The sequence below is a fragment of the Emys orbicularis genome, chromosome 3, assembly GCF_028017835.1.
Source record: "Emys orbicularis isolate rEmyOrb1 chromosome 3, rEmyOrb1.hap1, whole genome shotgun sequence".
Taxonomy (NCBI): Eukaryota; Metazoa; Chordata; order Testudines; family Emydidae; genus Emys; species Emys orbicularis.
In genome coordinates, this window is record NC_088685.1 from 78,640,151 (window position 1) to 78,656,199 (window position 16,049).

Consider the following 16,049-nt stretch of genomic DNA (forward strand, 5'->3'; position numbering starts at 1 on the left):
CCTGAGTGCGCATGTGAGAGGTGCAGTGCATGGTCTTGTTCACAGAGAAAGACTAGGTTCTTTGTACACAACTTCATTTATCTGTCTCAGGAATTCACTCCATTTTTCCCATTCACACAGACACATCTGCGACTGTCTCCCAACCCAGCCTGTCAGCACACTCCCAGAGGCTAGCGCAGATTAGGAGGAGGAAGAAGAAGACGCGGGAGGACATGTTCTCAGAACTAATGAGCTGCTCCCGAGCCCAGGCAGCCCAGCAGACACAGTGGAGGGAGAACTTGTCCCAAATGCACCGAGCAGTCATGGAACGGGAGGAGAGGTGGTGGCAGGAAGACCAGCAGGCGACTCAAACGCTGCTTGGACTAATGAGGGAGCAAACGGACACGCTCCGGCGCCTTGTGGATGTTCTGCAAGACCGGAGGCAGGAGGACAGAGCCCCGCTGCAGTCTATCTCTAACCGCCCTCCCCCGCCACCAAGTCCCACACCCCCCTCACCCAAAGTACAAAGAAGGAGGGGCGGCAAGGGCCGTTAAAACTTTCAGTCAACCCCTGCAGACTGCTCTAGCACTAGAAGGCTCTCATTCCCCAAAATTTTAAAAGTCCTTTCCTACACACCTCACAGAAGCCCCCGTGCAAGTTTCAACCCCCACGTTTCATGTCTGGTTCATAATAAAATATTCGTTTCTGTTAATTACTGTTTCCATGATTTTATTTTGGAGGAGAGTCTGTCTGAACGAGGGGAAGGGGCATGGTAATTGGACAGGACAGTCACCTTTACCAGGGTACAGAGGCGGGGTCAGGTCCAGGATCAGGACACATACCCAGTGCAGTGACTAGTGACCCTGTTCAATCTGGGAGGTGGTTTTCATGTTCTGTGGGGGGGGGGGGGGGGGGGTTGCTCTGTGACTTTGTGGCGGGGGAGGGCAGTTACAGATCTAATGCATCACAGAGCCCCGCAGCAGGGGAGCTGTAACCCTCCTCCCCCTGCCAGACAGTCACATAGCCGACACATACACGCTGTCCCGCCCAGGAGGGCTGGCAGGCTCTGTTGAAACAACCAGTCCACCACTGCGGAACCCGTCATTCCTGGAGTTTAGAAGCATCATTTGCATCACAACACTAAACCCGCACCCCGCCACAGTCTGCGTCCCAGGTTTAAAACATTCCCGCGAAAACAGTAATAAAGACAACGGTGTTCATTAACAAAACAGAACAGATTTTATTTTTTGGGAAGGGGGTGAAGGGGGTATGTAACTGGAGAGGATAGTCAACGGTAACTGGGTAAAGAAACGGTGGCAAGTTCAGGTTCTGAGTCCACAAACTTAAAATTCACTGGTGACCCTGCTCAGTCTGGAAACTGTCTTTCAAAGCCTCCCGGATGCACAGTGCGTCCCGCTGGGCTCTTCTAATCTCCCGGCTGTCTGGCTGGGAGTAATCAGCAGCCAGGCGATTTGCCTCAACCTCCCACCCCACCATAAAGGTCTCCCCCTTGCTCTCACAGAGATTGTGGAGCACACAGCAAGCTGCAATAACAATGGGGATATTGGTTTCGCTGAGATCACAGCGAGTCAGTAAGCTTCTCCATCTCCCCTTGAGACGGCCAAAAGCACACTCCACCACCATTCTGCACTTGCTGAGCCGGTAGTTGAACAGTTCTTTTTCTGTGTCCAGGGCGCCAGTATAGGGCTTCATGAGCCAGGGCATTAGCGGGTATGCTGGGTCCCCGAGGATCACTGTAGGCATCTCCACATCCCCAAGAGTTATTTTGTGGTCCGGGAAGTAAATACCTTCCTGCAGCCTTCTAAACAGACCAGAGTTCCTGAACACGCGAGCGTCATGAACCTTGCCCGGCCATCCAACGTTGATGTTAGTGAAACGTCCCTTATGGTCCACCAGTGCTTGCAGCACCATTGAAAAGTAGCCCTTTCGGTTGATGTACTGGCTGGCCTGGTGGTCCGGTCCCAGGATAGGGATGTGAGTCCCATCTATAGCCCCACCGCAGTTTGGGAATCCCATCGCGGCGAAGCCATCTATGATGGCCTGCGCGTTTCCCAGGGTCACTACCTTTGACAGCAGTACCTTCACAATTGCCTTGGCTACTTGCATGACAACAACCCCCACGGTAGACTTGCCCACGCCAAACTGGTTCGCGACTGACCGGTAGCTGTCCGGCGTTGCAAGCTTCCAGAGGGCTATGGCCACTCGCTTCTGGACAGTCAGGGCTGCTCGCATCCAGGTGTCCTTGCGCTTCAGGGCAGGGGACAGCAACTCACAAAGTTCGAGGAAAGTCCCCTTCCGCATGCGAAAGTTTCGCAGCCACTGGGATTCATCCCAGACCTGAAGCACTATGCGGTCCCACCAGTCCGTGCTTGTTTCACGGGCCCAGAATCGCCGTTCCACAGTATCCACAAGACCCATTGCCACCGTGATGTCCTCGGCACTGGATGTCGTGGTTTCAGACAGGCGTGTGCTACTCTCGGAGTTCAGGTCCTCACCCCGGTGCCGTAGCCTCCTCGCCTGATTTCTCTCTATCTGCCTCAGTGAAAGGTCGATGATGAGCTGCGATGCGTTGACAACGGCCACAACTGCAGCGATGGTCACAGCGGGATCCATGCTCGCAGTGCTGTGGCGTCCGCGCTGTCACTGACCAGAAAAGTGCGCGAACTGATTTCCCGCCGGCGCTTTCAGGGAGGGAGGGCGGGAGTGATGGTTGGATGACGACAGTTACCCAAAACCACCCTCGACACATTTTTTTACCCAGAAGGCAATGGCGGCTCGACCCAGAATTCCAATGGGCAGCGGGGACTGCGGGAACTGTGGGATAGCTGCCCACAGTGCACCGCTTCCAATGTCGACGCTTGCCCCGTTAGTGTGGACTGACAAAATCGAATTACTGTCCTTAGTGTGGACACACACGTTCGACTTTGTAATATCGATTCCACATATTCGATTTAACTAAAATCGAACTACTCTCGTAGTGTAGACATACCCTATGAGGGTAATTCACCATTGGAACAACTTACCAAGGGGTCATGGGGGATTCTCCATCACTGGCAATTTTTAAATCTAGATTTGATTTTTTTAAAAAGATCTGCTCTAGTTCAAAAGGAATTATTTTGAGTAATTCTGTGGCCTGTGGTCAGACTAGATCACAGTGGCCCCTTCTGGCCTTGGAATCTATGAATCTCTCATTGGAACACATTGTCTGTCTATCTAAGAGTTACTGTGTTCTTTCTCTCTGTATCAAATATATGTTATTCTGTGAAAGGTCCTAATAATAAGACTAATTTACCAAAGGGTATGGTCAGTATTTGTGGCATGAAAACTCATGTATGACCATAGAAGCACAATATTCCACGCTTCCACAGAAGTCTAACTGTTTAAAAATAATATATGGTCCAATATGTAACAAATAAATTTAAAAAAGCAAGAGTCTCCAGCCCTTTATCTAAAGCAGAAAAATGACTAATGAAAACCATGACCACAGGGGACAAGGTCAGGGTCTTGTGCAGTTGAATTTAACATTCATGGCATCTGACCCAAGGAAATACCATGGGTCTTCTGGGTTGTGCTGCCATGGAGGCTGTGTCTGATACTAAGGGGGAAAATATCACTTCTCCAGTGGCTGAGGAATAGGGAATTTCACATCCTGTCCCACCCCTGTCCTGGGGTAGACTCTGTGATGCTACAGATCTCTAGATTTCTAAACACGCAGGGCATTATTAGTCTTTAATTGCAGTAGCATCTAGAGGCCCCAGCCTGTTGTGGTAGACATGGTACAAAAAATATAACAAGGAGAAGATGGTCCCTGTCCCAAACAACTTACAGCATATAAGATGAGACACAATAGGTGGAAACAAGATGTGGAGATTCTTCAAATGGAGAGGTGAGCATCTGTCAGCTAAATGACAGCCAGTCACTTGGAAAAGAAGCTTAAAGGCACCATTGCCCAACAAGAGTAAAAATTGATAATTGATGAGACGAAATGAAGATACTTTCACAGGAGTATTTGAAAGAACCCTCCTCCTCCCCTCACCTGTTTTTCCCCTATGAACCTCTAATGACTGAGGGTGAAAAGAGGCATCTCCCAACATTTCCAGTTATATGTAGACCTTAGATGTCTGTTCAAATGGAAAACTGAAAAGGAAATTGTGGTACTAAAAGTAACCAGCAACAACCTGCTTGTGTATATGAGACCAGCTTGTGTATATGAGACCATCATCTAATAATGTCACAATTTCTTATTTAAAAGCTCATGGAAATTAAAAATGACAGATATGACAACATATATAAGATCTAGTTTGGTCTAATTGGGACTAGTTTTGTGTAAATTGCATATTCAACCCTTTCACAAAGCATCATGTGGCTTAACATTGTGTCGATTCTGCTTATCGAAACAAAATTCAGAGAAACAGGTCAGCAGGTGCATCGGAATGACATGTTTTTGAATACTGCTGTCAATTAAATGAACAGGCTACATTTATTTGAGAAGATCATTATATAGTTGATGATATATTTTCAGACTTCCAGTCATTAGAGAGAATAAGAACCTGGGCAACCTTCCTTTCCGGGAGATAGATAGTAAAATATATATATCTAATAGGTATAAATTCAGCCCTAGAAAATAATAATTTCTTAATAATATGCCAACAAAAATGGTGAGATCTGACAGAGCTACAAGGATTTGGGGAGAATTAGTACTAAATGTATGTTGGTTTTGTGCTACAGTTAATTTATTAAGTGAATTTCAACGGCTTATGAAAGGTGCCAGATTCATGTCACTGGAAACTCTGAACTATTTTCCCTCTTTATCCACAGAATAGTTGTGGAAAACAGTGAATGCTTCCCCATCCTCACCCCACCTCCTTTGAAAGTTGTGATTCCACAGTGAAGAAAGAGGACAACTTTGGCTAAAAACCCATACCTGTCCAGTGACAAAGTGAAAGCAGCATTTATAAATAAAGAAGTAATAGATAACAAATAGGAAAAAGGGAGAAATAGATATCAATTGATATAAATTAGAAATTATGAAGTGCAAAAATTGATAAGGGAAGCTAAAGACATCAAGGAAATATTCATGGCTGGTAGGACTGGGAACAATTAGACAGAATTTTTTAAATATATATTATGAACAAAAGAAATCCCACCAAGGGTATAGGCCCACTATTAGACAGTGGCGTTGGAACAATTTTTACAGTGGGGATGCTGAAAGCCTTTGAACAAAACTATAAAACCCTGTATATAATGGAAACCATTTCAAGCCAGCGGGTGCTGCTGCTCCCTCAGCACCCCAAGTTCCAGCACTCCTGGTACTAGATGGAGATGGTAAAATTGTTAATGAGGCAGAAAAAGCAGCACCATTCAATACATATTTATGTTCTGTATTTGAAAAGAAGTGGGATGATGTACTTATATCATATGAAAATGATGAAGTATTTTCCAGTTCATTAGTAACTAAGTAGAACGTTAAACAACATCTACTAGGGATAAACATTTGCCCGGTACTGAAGTCAGGCTTACAGGCCTGTAATTGTCAGGATCACCTCTGAAGCCCTTTTTAAAAATTGGCATCACATTAGCTCTCCTCCAGTCATCTGGTACAGAAGCTGATTTAAATGATAGGATTACAGACTACAGTTAGTAGTTATGCAATTTCACATTTGAATTCTTTCAGAACTCTTGGGTTAATACCATCTGGTCCTGGTGACTTATTGCTTTAGTCAAACACAAGTTTTGGGCTCAATACAGAGGTAATGGGGTGAAATTTAATGGTCTGTAAGAAACAGAAGGTCAGAGTAGATGAGCTGATGGTCCCATCTGGCATTAAATTCTGTGAATCCCTTTGCCAATATGCTTCAGTTTAGTTCTGGAAAGATCACATCTGGAGGGATAGTTCAGATTCCAAGGCCATTCTGTCCTTAGTCTCACTGAGGACATGATCAACAATGGAGCCAATCAGTGCCAACTGTGATAATGGCTTTTGTCATATGTTGCCTGATTCGTTGAGTGGTTATTGGTTATATTGGCTATTAAGATTTTCCAGTTAGTCACTGATTAGATTTCTCAGGTTTGAAAGGCTCTAATCCCAGAATCAGGCACAACAGAATTCAGGTTATTAAATTCAATGTCTGGTTGGAGACCCTGATAAGCACAATGGCGACACTCACACTAAGGGCAAAGCAAAGCTTTAAATACTTTTATTAGCACAATTAGTAAAAACACAACTAATCCAAACCAAATGAGAAAGTGGCTATACCAGGCTGATGTCCCACACCATCCCTTACACATACTCACACCCTTCTCAGGGAGGCCAGCAGTGATCCATAAGGGTCCTACTTGTCTCTGGCATACTAAGTGAGTCCAATGATCAAGATCTCAAAGATTACATGTATGGTTTGGCCTATTATACGAGCTCGTGGCTGTCATGAATATTCAGACAAATGCCCAGCCTCTTTTGTCCATAACTGACTTCCTCACTCTAACAATTTTGGGGTGTCCTTATTATATATCTTAGTATATTCATAATCTCAATTTATCGTCATATCTGTCAATTTGTTGCCTTGGCAATGAACTGGTTATGCATTTGCCGATGTTCCTATCCTAAACAAGAAGACTTTTTATCAATACATTAGAAGCAAGAGGAAGACCAAAGACAGGGTACGCCCACTGCTTAGTGAAGAGGGAGAAACAGTAACAGGAAACTTGGAAATGGCAGAGATGCTTAATGACTTCTTTGTTTCGGTCTTCACCGAGAAGTCTGAAGGAATGCCTAACATAGTGAATGCTAATGGGGAGGGGGTAGGTTTAGCAGATAAAATAAAAAAAGAACAAGTTAAAAATCACTTAGAAAAGTTAGATGCCTGCAAGTCACCAGGGCCTGATGAAATGCATCCTAGAATACTCAAGGAGCTAATAGAGGAGGTATCTGAGCCTCTAGCTATTATCTTTGGAAAATCATGGGAGACGGGAGAGATTCCAGAAGACTGGAAAAGGGCAAATATAGTGCCCATCTATAAAAAGGGAAATAAAAACAACCCAGGAAACTACAGACCAGTTAGTTTAACTTCTGTGCCAGGGAAGATAATGGAGCAAGTAATTAAGGAAATCATCTGCAAACACTTGGAAGGTGGTAAGGTGATAGGGAACAGCCAGCATGGATTTGTAAAGAACAAATCATGTCAAACCAATCTGATAGCTTTCTTCGATAGGATAACGAGTCTTGTGGATAAGGGAGAAGCTGTGGATGTGGTATACCTAGACTTTAGTAAGGCATTTGATACGGTCTCGCATGATATTCTTATCGACAAACTAGGCAAATACAATTTAGATGGGGCTACTATAAGGTGGGTGCATAACTGGCTGGATAACCGTACTCAGAGAGTTGTTATTAATGGTTCCCAATCCTGCTGGAAAGGCATAACGAGTGGGGTTCCGCAGGGGTCTGTTTTGGGACCGGCTCTGTTCAATATCTTCATTAACAACTTAGATATTGGCATAGAAAGTACGCTTATTAAGTTTGCGGATGATACCAAACTGGGAGGGATTGCAACTGCTTTGGAGGACAGGGTCATAATTCAAAATGATCTGGACAAATTGGAGAAATGGTCTGAGTTAAACAGGATGAAGTTTAACAAAGACAAATGCAAAGTGCTCCACTTAGGAAGAAAAAATCAGTTTCACACATACAGAATGGGAAGAGACTGTCTAGGAAGGAGTACGGCAGAAAGGGATCTAGGGGTTATAGTGGACCACAAGCTAAATATGAGTCAACAGTGTGATGCTGTTGCAAAAAAAGCAAACATGATTCTGGGATGTATTAACAGGTGTGTTGTGAGCAAGACACGAGAAGTCATTCTTCCGCTCTACTCTGCTCTGGTTAGGCCTCAGCTGGAGTATTGTGTCCAGTTCTGGGCACCGCATTTCAAGAAAGATGCGGAGAAATTGGAAAGGGTCCAGAGAAGAGCAACAAGAATGATTAAAGGTCTTGAGAACATGACCTATGAAGGAAGGCTGAAAGAATTGGGTTTGTTTAGTTTGGAAAAGAGAAGACTGAGAGGGGACATGATAGCAGTTTTCAGGTATCTAAAAGGGTGTCATAAGGAGGAGGGAGAAAACTTGTTCACCTTAGCCTCTGAGGATAGAACAAGAAGCAATGGGCTTAAACTGCAGCAAGGGAGGTCTAGGTTGGACATTAGGAAAAAGTTCCTAACTGTCAGGGTGGTTAAACACTGGAATAAATTGCCTAGGGAGGTTGTGGAATCTCCATCTCTGGAGATATTTAAGAGTAGGTTAGATAAATGTCTATCAGGGATGGTCTAGACAGTATTTGGTCCTGCCATGCGGGCAGGGGACTGGACTGGATGACCTCTCGAGGTCCCTTCCAGTCCTAGAATCTATGAAATCTATGAAAATATCCAAACCTGGGGTAAGTTTAATTTCCTGCAATTACCTGGTATCATTTTATACAAGCTTTCACCAAAATCCTCTAAGCAAAATATTCCCATTTCCCCAATAACTCAGGGTCACCATTGGGCAACTCACTTTTGCTAAGGCTCATAGGTCTCAAAACCTTATGCTGACTTCTTAAGCTAATGTATTACAGGGTGTAGGACTGTAGGTTTCTTGCAGTCCTGCTAAATAAAATACCTGTAAATTAGCTCTATGGGATATACATGTCCCATATGCACATATGGGATTCCTGTCCATCAATAACAGGAATCAGACCTACACTGTGACCCAAGGACCTCTCGATGCCAGAGGGCAAAATAATGAATAGGGTACGGGGTCCCCTGAGTTCACCCAAATAATGTCATGTAACACAGAGGTTCTCAAACTGTGGTCCGTGGACCACCAGTGGTCCGCGAGCTCCATTCAGGTGGTCCGTGGATAGTTCCCTCTAAGGTGCGCGCCTGGGTGGCTGCACATGAGAGAATGAAGGGCCAGCCACCTAATTAGGTGCCTGGATCCTAATTAGGTGCGTGGCTCCACTAATTAGGTGCCTGGACCCTGGAGAAGATGCACATGTAAGGTGAGGAGGTGGCTTTGGGGGGAATAGGAGGCAGGTGGGAGGGGGCAGTGGGGTGAGAAGAGGGGATTGGGGGAATTTGGGACGTGCAGGGCTGCGGTGGCCAGAGAAAGAGGTGATTTTCCCCAACTCCAGGGCTGCGGCTGCCGAGGACAGGTGGCTCTCCTTCCCAGCCCCAGCTCGGGGACTGCCACGGTGGGGGACAGAGGGCATATCCATTGCATTAGAAAGGTAATACTATGGATATTAAAATATGAGTTGTGTCCTTTTATTTGTAGAACAATAAAACGTTAATTACACTGGTCTACAATTTTTGAGAAGTCGTCTGCTTCAGAGATAAAATGTGCTATTTATTATGTATTTTGATGTGCTGAATTCAAATATGACAATTAAAACAACTGATTGGCTACTGTTTCTATGATATTTAAGTTTTTACATTTTATGTCTATGTATATTGTGTAGATAGTAGAGTTTTAATCATAAATTATAAACCTAGGTCTTTTCATGTGTTTATGGTTGCTTTACATGATAATATTTCACCTGTCCTGTTTATGTAACACCTTAAAAATCAGCAAAAGGGTTATATAAATAAAATTTATTATGAAACAAAAGGCAAAAAACTATTCTGTACATAGTTTAGTCCTATTCAGTGTCTACTCGGCGCTTCTTGGCTTGTCTCTTGTATTCATTAAATGGAGCATCTCTTGTCACTGTCCAGCAATAGTCTGCAAGCATTGATGGGCTCCATTTGCCCTGATAGCGTTTCTCCACTGTTGCAATGTCCTGGTGAAATCGCTCGCCGTGCTCGTCGCTCACTGCTCTGCAGTTCGGTGGAAAAAAATCTAGATGAGAGTGCAAAAAATGTATCTTTAGTGACATGTTGCAACCAAGGCTTTTGTATGCCTTGAGGAGGTTTTCCACCAACAACCTGTAGTTGTCTGCCTTGTTGTTTCCGAGAAAATTTATTGCCACTAACTGGAAGGCTTTCCATGCCGTCTTTTCCTTGCCACGCAGTGCATGGTCAAATGCATCATCTCGAAGAAGTTCACGAATCTGAGGACCAACAAAGACACCTTCCTTTATCTTAGCTTCACTTAACCTTGGAAATTTTCCACGGAGGTACTTGAAAGCTGCTTGTGTTTTGTCAATGGCCTTGACAAAGTTCTTCATCAGACCCAGCTTGATGTGTAAGGGTGGTAACAAAATCTTCCTTGATTCAACAAGTGGTGGATGCTGAACACTTTTTCTCCCAGGCTCCAATGACTGTCGGAGTGGCCAATCTTTCTTGATGTAGTGGGAATCTCTTCCATGACTATCCTATTCGCAGAGAAAACAGCAGTACTTTGTGTATCCAGTCTGCAGACCAAGCAAGAGAGCAACAACCTTTAAATCGCCACAAAGCTGCCACTGATGTTGGTCATAGTTTATGCACCTCAAAAGTTGTTTCATGTTGTCATAGGTTTCCTTCAGATGGACTGCATGACCAACTGGAATTGATGGCAAAACATTGCCATTCTGCAGGAAAACAGCTTTAAGACTCGTCTTCGATGAATCAATGAACAGTCTCCACTCATCTGGATCGTGAACGATGTTGAGGGCTGCCATCACACCATCAATGTTGTTGCAGGCTACAAGATCACCTTCCATGAAGAAGAATGGGACAAGATCCTTTTGACGGTCACGGAACATGGAAACCCTAACATCACCTGCCAGGAGATTCCACTGCTGTAGTCTGGAGCCCAACAGCTCTGCCTTACTCTTGGGTAGTTCCAAATCCCTGACAAGGTCATTCAGTTCACCTTGTGTTATGAGGTGTGGTTCAGAGGAGGAGGATGGGAGAAAATGTGGGTCCTGTGTCATTGATGGTTCAGGACCAGAAGTTTCATCCTCTTCCTCTTCTGACTCAAGTGAGAATGATTCTGGTGCATGAGGAACCGGCAGTCCTTCTCCGTGGGGTACTGGGCGTGTAGCTGATGGAATGTTTGGATAATGCACAGTCCACTTTTTCTTCTTTGACACACCTTTCCCAACTGGAGGCACCATGCAGAAGTAACAATTGCTGGTATGATCTGTTGGCTCTCTCCAAATCATTGGCACTGCAAAAGGCATAGATTTCCTTTTCCTGTTCAACCACTGGCAAAGATTTGTTGCACAAGTGTTGCAGCGTATGTGTGGGGCCCACCTCTTGTCCTGATCTCCAATTTTGCAGCCAAAATAAAGGTGATAGGCTTTCTTAACCATAGTGGTTATACTGCGCTTTTGTGATGCAAAAGTCACTTCACCACAAACATAGCAGAAGTTATCTGCACTGTTCACACAAGTACGAGGCATCTCTGCTCACTTTGGCTAAACAGAAATGTGTCCCTTTGCAAAAACAAACACTGACAAATAAGAGAGCACAACACTGTATGATTTCTAGAGCTGATATAGGGCAATTTGTTCAGCAGAGTGATGTAAGCTTTGTTAGGATTGCATCATCCATGACTTCTAGGAATAACATGATGCAATTCATATCATGTATGACGCAATACCAGCTTCAGATTGCATCATTCATTGTTTTGCCTAAAAAGCAAGTACTGTCCAAACCCAGTCATAGATTTATTCATAGATCCAGTCAAAGATATATTTTAGTCATTTCTGGTTTAAACTGAGATCCCTTCCCTTTATAGCTCACTTATCCTCTGCCATTCCCAAGTCAAGGGTCGTATATACGGACCCAATAGCATATCTTGAAAACTAGAGCCAAGCAACAATTTTAAGCATCATTTTCATTCTCAGTGACCCAGAATTAGTAAAGTTTGACTACATTTATTTCAGAAGCATTTTGGCTGTAGAGCAGTGTTATTAATAAGCTCTTTTTATATAGCTCTTTTATCCAAAGCACTTTACAATAGTTAGCTAACAGTACAAACAACATTTGGAAAGATCATTAAATGGTCCACCGAGCCCCTCAGCAATTTTCAAGTGGTCCGCGAAAAAAAAAGTTTGAGAACCACTGATGTAACGTATCTAATGAAAGCCCACGTCACACTGGTCATCATAACCATTGCGAGATGTATGTACATAGAATATGTGAGGCATTATGTATATATACCAAAAATTATGTTTTCTAGGTCAGTGAGTTGAGACAGGTCACCAAAAGGTAATCCTCATACTCCTGCGAGGCTTATCTCATGCTGGCTGGTCATATGCAAATTGAGTATTGTATCGTTGACACTGAATACCCATTTACAGTCTGAGCAAAAAGCTAATCAATAGATTACAAGGGCGGGAGGAAAAAACAAAACAGCAGGGATTGTCCTGTTTAGGAGTAAGACGCTGACCTTTTGAAACTATGTTGTGGGTACAAATGAACCCCCAGGTATTCCTTCAATCTCTGTTCTTAGGGCTGGTCCACACTAACCCCCCACTTCGAACTAAGATACGCAACTTCAGCTACGTGAATAACGTCGAACTATCTTAGTTCGAACTTACCGCGGGTCCACACGCGGCAGGCAGGCTCCCCCGTCGACTCCGCGTACTCCTCTCGCAGAGCAGGAGTACCGGCGTCGACAGCGAGCACTTCCGGGATCGATCTGGGATCGATTTATCGCGTCTAGACAAAACGCGATAAATCGATCCCAGAAGATCGATTGCTTACCGCCGGACCCAGAGGTAAGTATAGACGTACCCTTAGATAGGTAGTAAAAACAAGAATACTTATCTATTGATCTAAGTGCTGTGTGTTAAGCAAAGTGGGGATCCTGTGTTGAATCTTACAAGCTGGTGTGTACTAATTCTTTGGGAGTAGTGGATCTATTCTAAGGCCTGGTCTACACTTACCCCCCAAGTCGAAGTAAGGTACGCAAATTCAGCTACGTGAATAACGTAGCTGAATTCGACATACCTTACTTCGAACTTACCGCGGTTCAGATGCGGTCCACACGCGGCAGGCAGGCTCCCCCGTCGACTTCGCGGTACTCCTCTCGCTGAGCTGGAGTACCGCAGTCGATGGGGATCACTTCCTGGTTTGATTTATCGCGTCCACACCAGACGCGATAAATCGAACTCGGAACTTCAATCCGCAGCCGTCGAACTACCCGGTAAGTGTAGACTAGCCCTAAGAGTTCTGGGAGTGTTCAATGGAAAGGGGCTGGACACGCCAGAGAGACACTTGGAGGACTCAGGGGTTGGTGTGCACTTGTCACCAACCTATACAGAAAGAGTGAGGCCTGCAGAGGCAGTGCTTGTGTCTCCAGAGGGTGGTGGATTCAGGGAGCTGGTTCACAGTAGGCACAAGAAGACTCCTTCATGCTAAGGACTGGTGGTGGTGAGGAGTCTCTCAACCCTGGGTATCCTCGGGAAGCATCTCTCACATACCTTTATATATTTTAATCTTTAGAAAAGATACATAATTTAGGTGATATCAGTTGTTTTCATTTAGACCCGGTTTTCAAGGCAAGCCAACCTATGTTCATTTCCTATGTGTTCATGTCATAATAATATAGTGCCAAACCTGTAGTCCTTGCTTCTGATGGGTGTTTTGCCTGAGTAAGAAATATAGGATTTGAACTGTAGATACTATGCAACATTTTGTATGCTTTTCAAAGGTTCTTCATTTGTCAGAGCATCCTGCTTCTTGGGTATTTTACTGGTGATGCCTCATTGTTTTTGACTTAACATTTAAAGTTTGAAGTTAAGTTGAATAAACTTAGGGGAGACAGCATTAGCCAGTGGCTAGGATGCGGTACTGGTACCTAGGTGATCAGGGTTCTTTTCCTGCTTCTACTACTGACCAGCTTGTGACCTTGGGCAAGTCCCTTCACCTTTTGTGTGCCCCCCCCCATACTTTGTCTGTGATTTGTATTTAGATTGTAAGCTCCTCAGGGCAGGAAACATCTCCCAGTCTGTGCCTGTACAGTGTCTAGCACAATGGGGCCCCTATCTTGGCTGGGGGTTTGAGGTATTACTGTAATACAAATATGATGTAACCCTTCCAACAGCTAGGGGTTCTTCTTAAAACTAGCAAACAGCACCGGCTTGAGCCACTGCTTCCCAGGGCACCCTTAATAGGCAGGACTTCCCCACTCGCAAGCACTGAGTCTACGTCTGAAACAAGGAAAGCATTATTAGAAGAAAAGGGAACACAGCACGAGCTTGCAAAAACATAGCTAGTTTATCTATATGAATGATCAATAAAACACTCTCCCACAGTAATTTTGGCAGAGGTCTGTTAACTCCGTTCTCCACCCACCAGCATGACTGTCATACAGGCAAATGTCTATTTGCATGTTACTTGCCTCTCCCCAATCTGCTAACCCGCACTCATGGTTTGTTGACAGTGGGTAGTGTAGTCCCGGAGTACTTGAGCAGGCCTGTCTCCAGTCAGTTGGGAAGTGCTGCCTGGGCGTGTCCTAAGGCTGCACCACCTAACCCAGTTATAGTGATTTTGGTTTTATTTTGTACCTGGGTAGGAGGGGCCTCACCTGAGTTCACTCAGTCCCTGCTGCTGTCCTGTGTGGCTGAAGTGAAGTCAGTGTCCAATTGAAATCTACTAGAACTCTTCACGTTCTTAAATTTAAGCACCTACTTAAGTGCCTGATCCAAAGCCCATTGAAGTCAGTGGAAAGACTTTCACTCATTTTTAATGGGCTTTGGATTGGGCCTTAAGTGCTTTGCTGAACCAGGGCCTCACTCACTGTAATTGCTAGTGTCCTGAAACAAAAGACTTGCTCCTTAATGACATTAAATTCTCACTTGTTGTCCTGCTTCACCACTGACAAATCCTTGAAAGATCAATACTGGCATTACATATCCATTTTTAGTCCGATACAGTTCATTTTTTATGACTAAATGGTGATTTTTTTAAATTGTACCTTTAACTCCAAATAATTTTATTGAGAATTTAGCTTTGTCTCTGCATGAAAAATTGCCTACATAAAGTCTGAAATAATTACTAGCTGTGTTTTTGAAATTCACACAGGCGACTTATTTTTTCCCCATTATTCAAACTGGACCTTGGTGTCTTGCACCCAGTGTTTTTATTCTATTTTATTGCATCTATTTTTCTAAATCTTTTTAAGTGCAGAAGTTATTAGCTTTTCGGCTAGAGTTTAATTTATTTAATCTCCTGCACAAAAATGATTGGCCTGAATTCATACATGCAACACACACACTAGTTTTGCCTGCTTCCTGTATCTTCAGATAATGGAACACAGAATGGCATTGTGATGGGGTGTGCTGCCCACACTGGCCCTGCAAGAGCTGAATTAGCCAGGTGGGCCCAATCAGTGAATTAGGCTGCAAAGGGGATAACTTTAGGCTGGAGGCAGCTAATTAGAGAGAAGCTCACCTGTGAGGGACAGGAGACTACAAAAGACAGGAAATTGGACACAGAGGGGTTGTAGGGAAGGAAGGCTGTAGCTATTCCCTAAAGGTGTGTTTGAGGGGTTCCAGAGACAAGTTGCCTAAAGTTACTCTCTGGGAGGAGGGAATGAAGGAACTGATAAATCCAGAGGAGTGGAGGAGGCATGGAAGTAGCTCAGGGAAAGGCAGCAAGGTGTGGGGAACAGAGACTGCAGGAGAGCAAGAACTTTGATCCTGGGTTGTCCCTTCCCTGGAAGGGGACACCACAAGAGTAACCTGGCTGGAGGGATGAGTCATGAAGAGGACAGTTGTGGCTCCTGATAGTGAGAGAGGAGCTGCAGAGGTGAAACTGATGGGGTGTAACTGCTGGAAGGGGTATCAGCCTAATGGAGCTAATCCCCAGAACTACCAGGAGGTGGAACTGTCCAGTGATGAGTAGAGCAGCCCATCACAGGGGTATTCTCAAAATTTCAATTGAAAATTTTAAGGAATAAAATTTCTTGCTTTTCTGTTTGTAAGTCAAGCTATGTGGGTTGCTTACTTGCCTAATATGTATTCTGCAATAATTCTTTCATTTTTCAAAAAAAAACTAGATAAGTTTCTGGAGGATAGGAAGGGATGATGTCCCTTACTCCCATTTCCCAGAAGCTGGGGATGGGCAACATGAGATGGATCACTT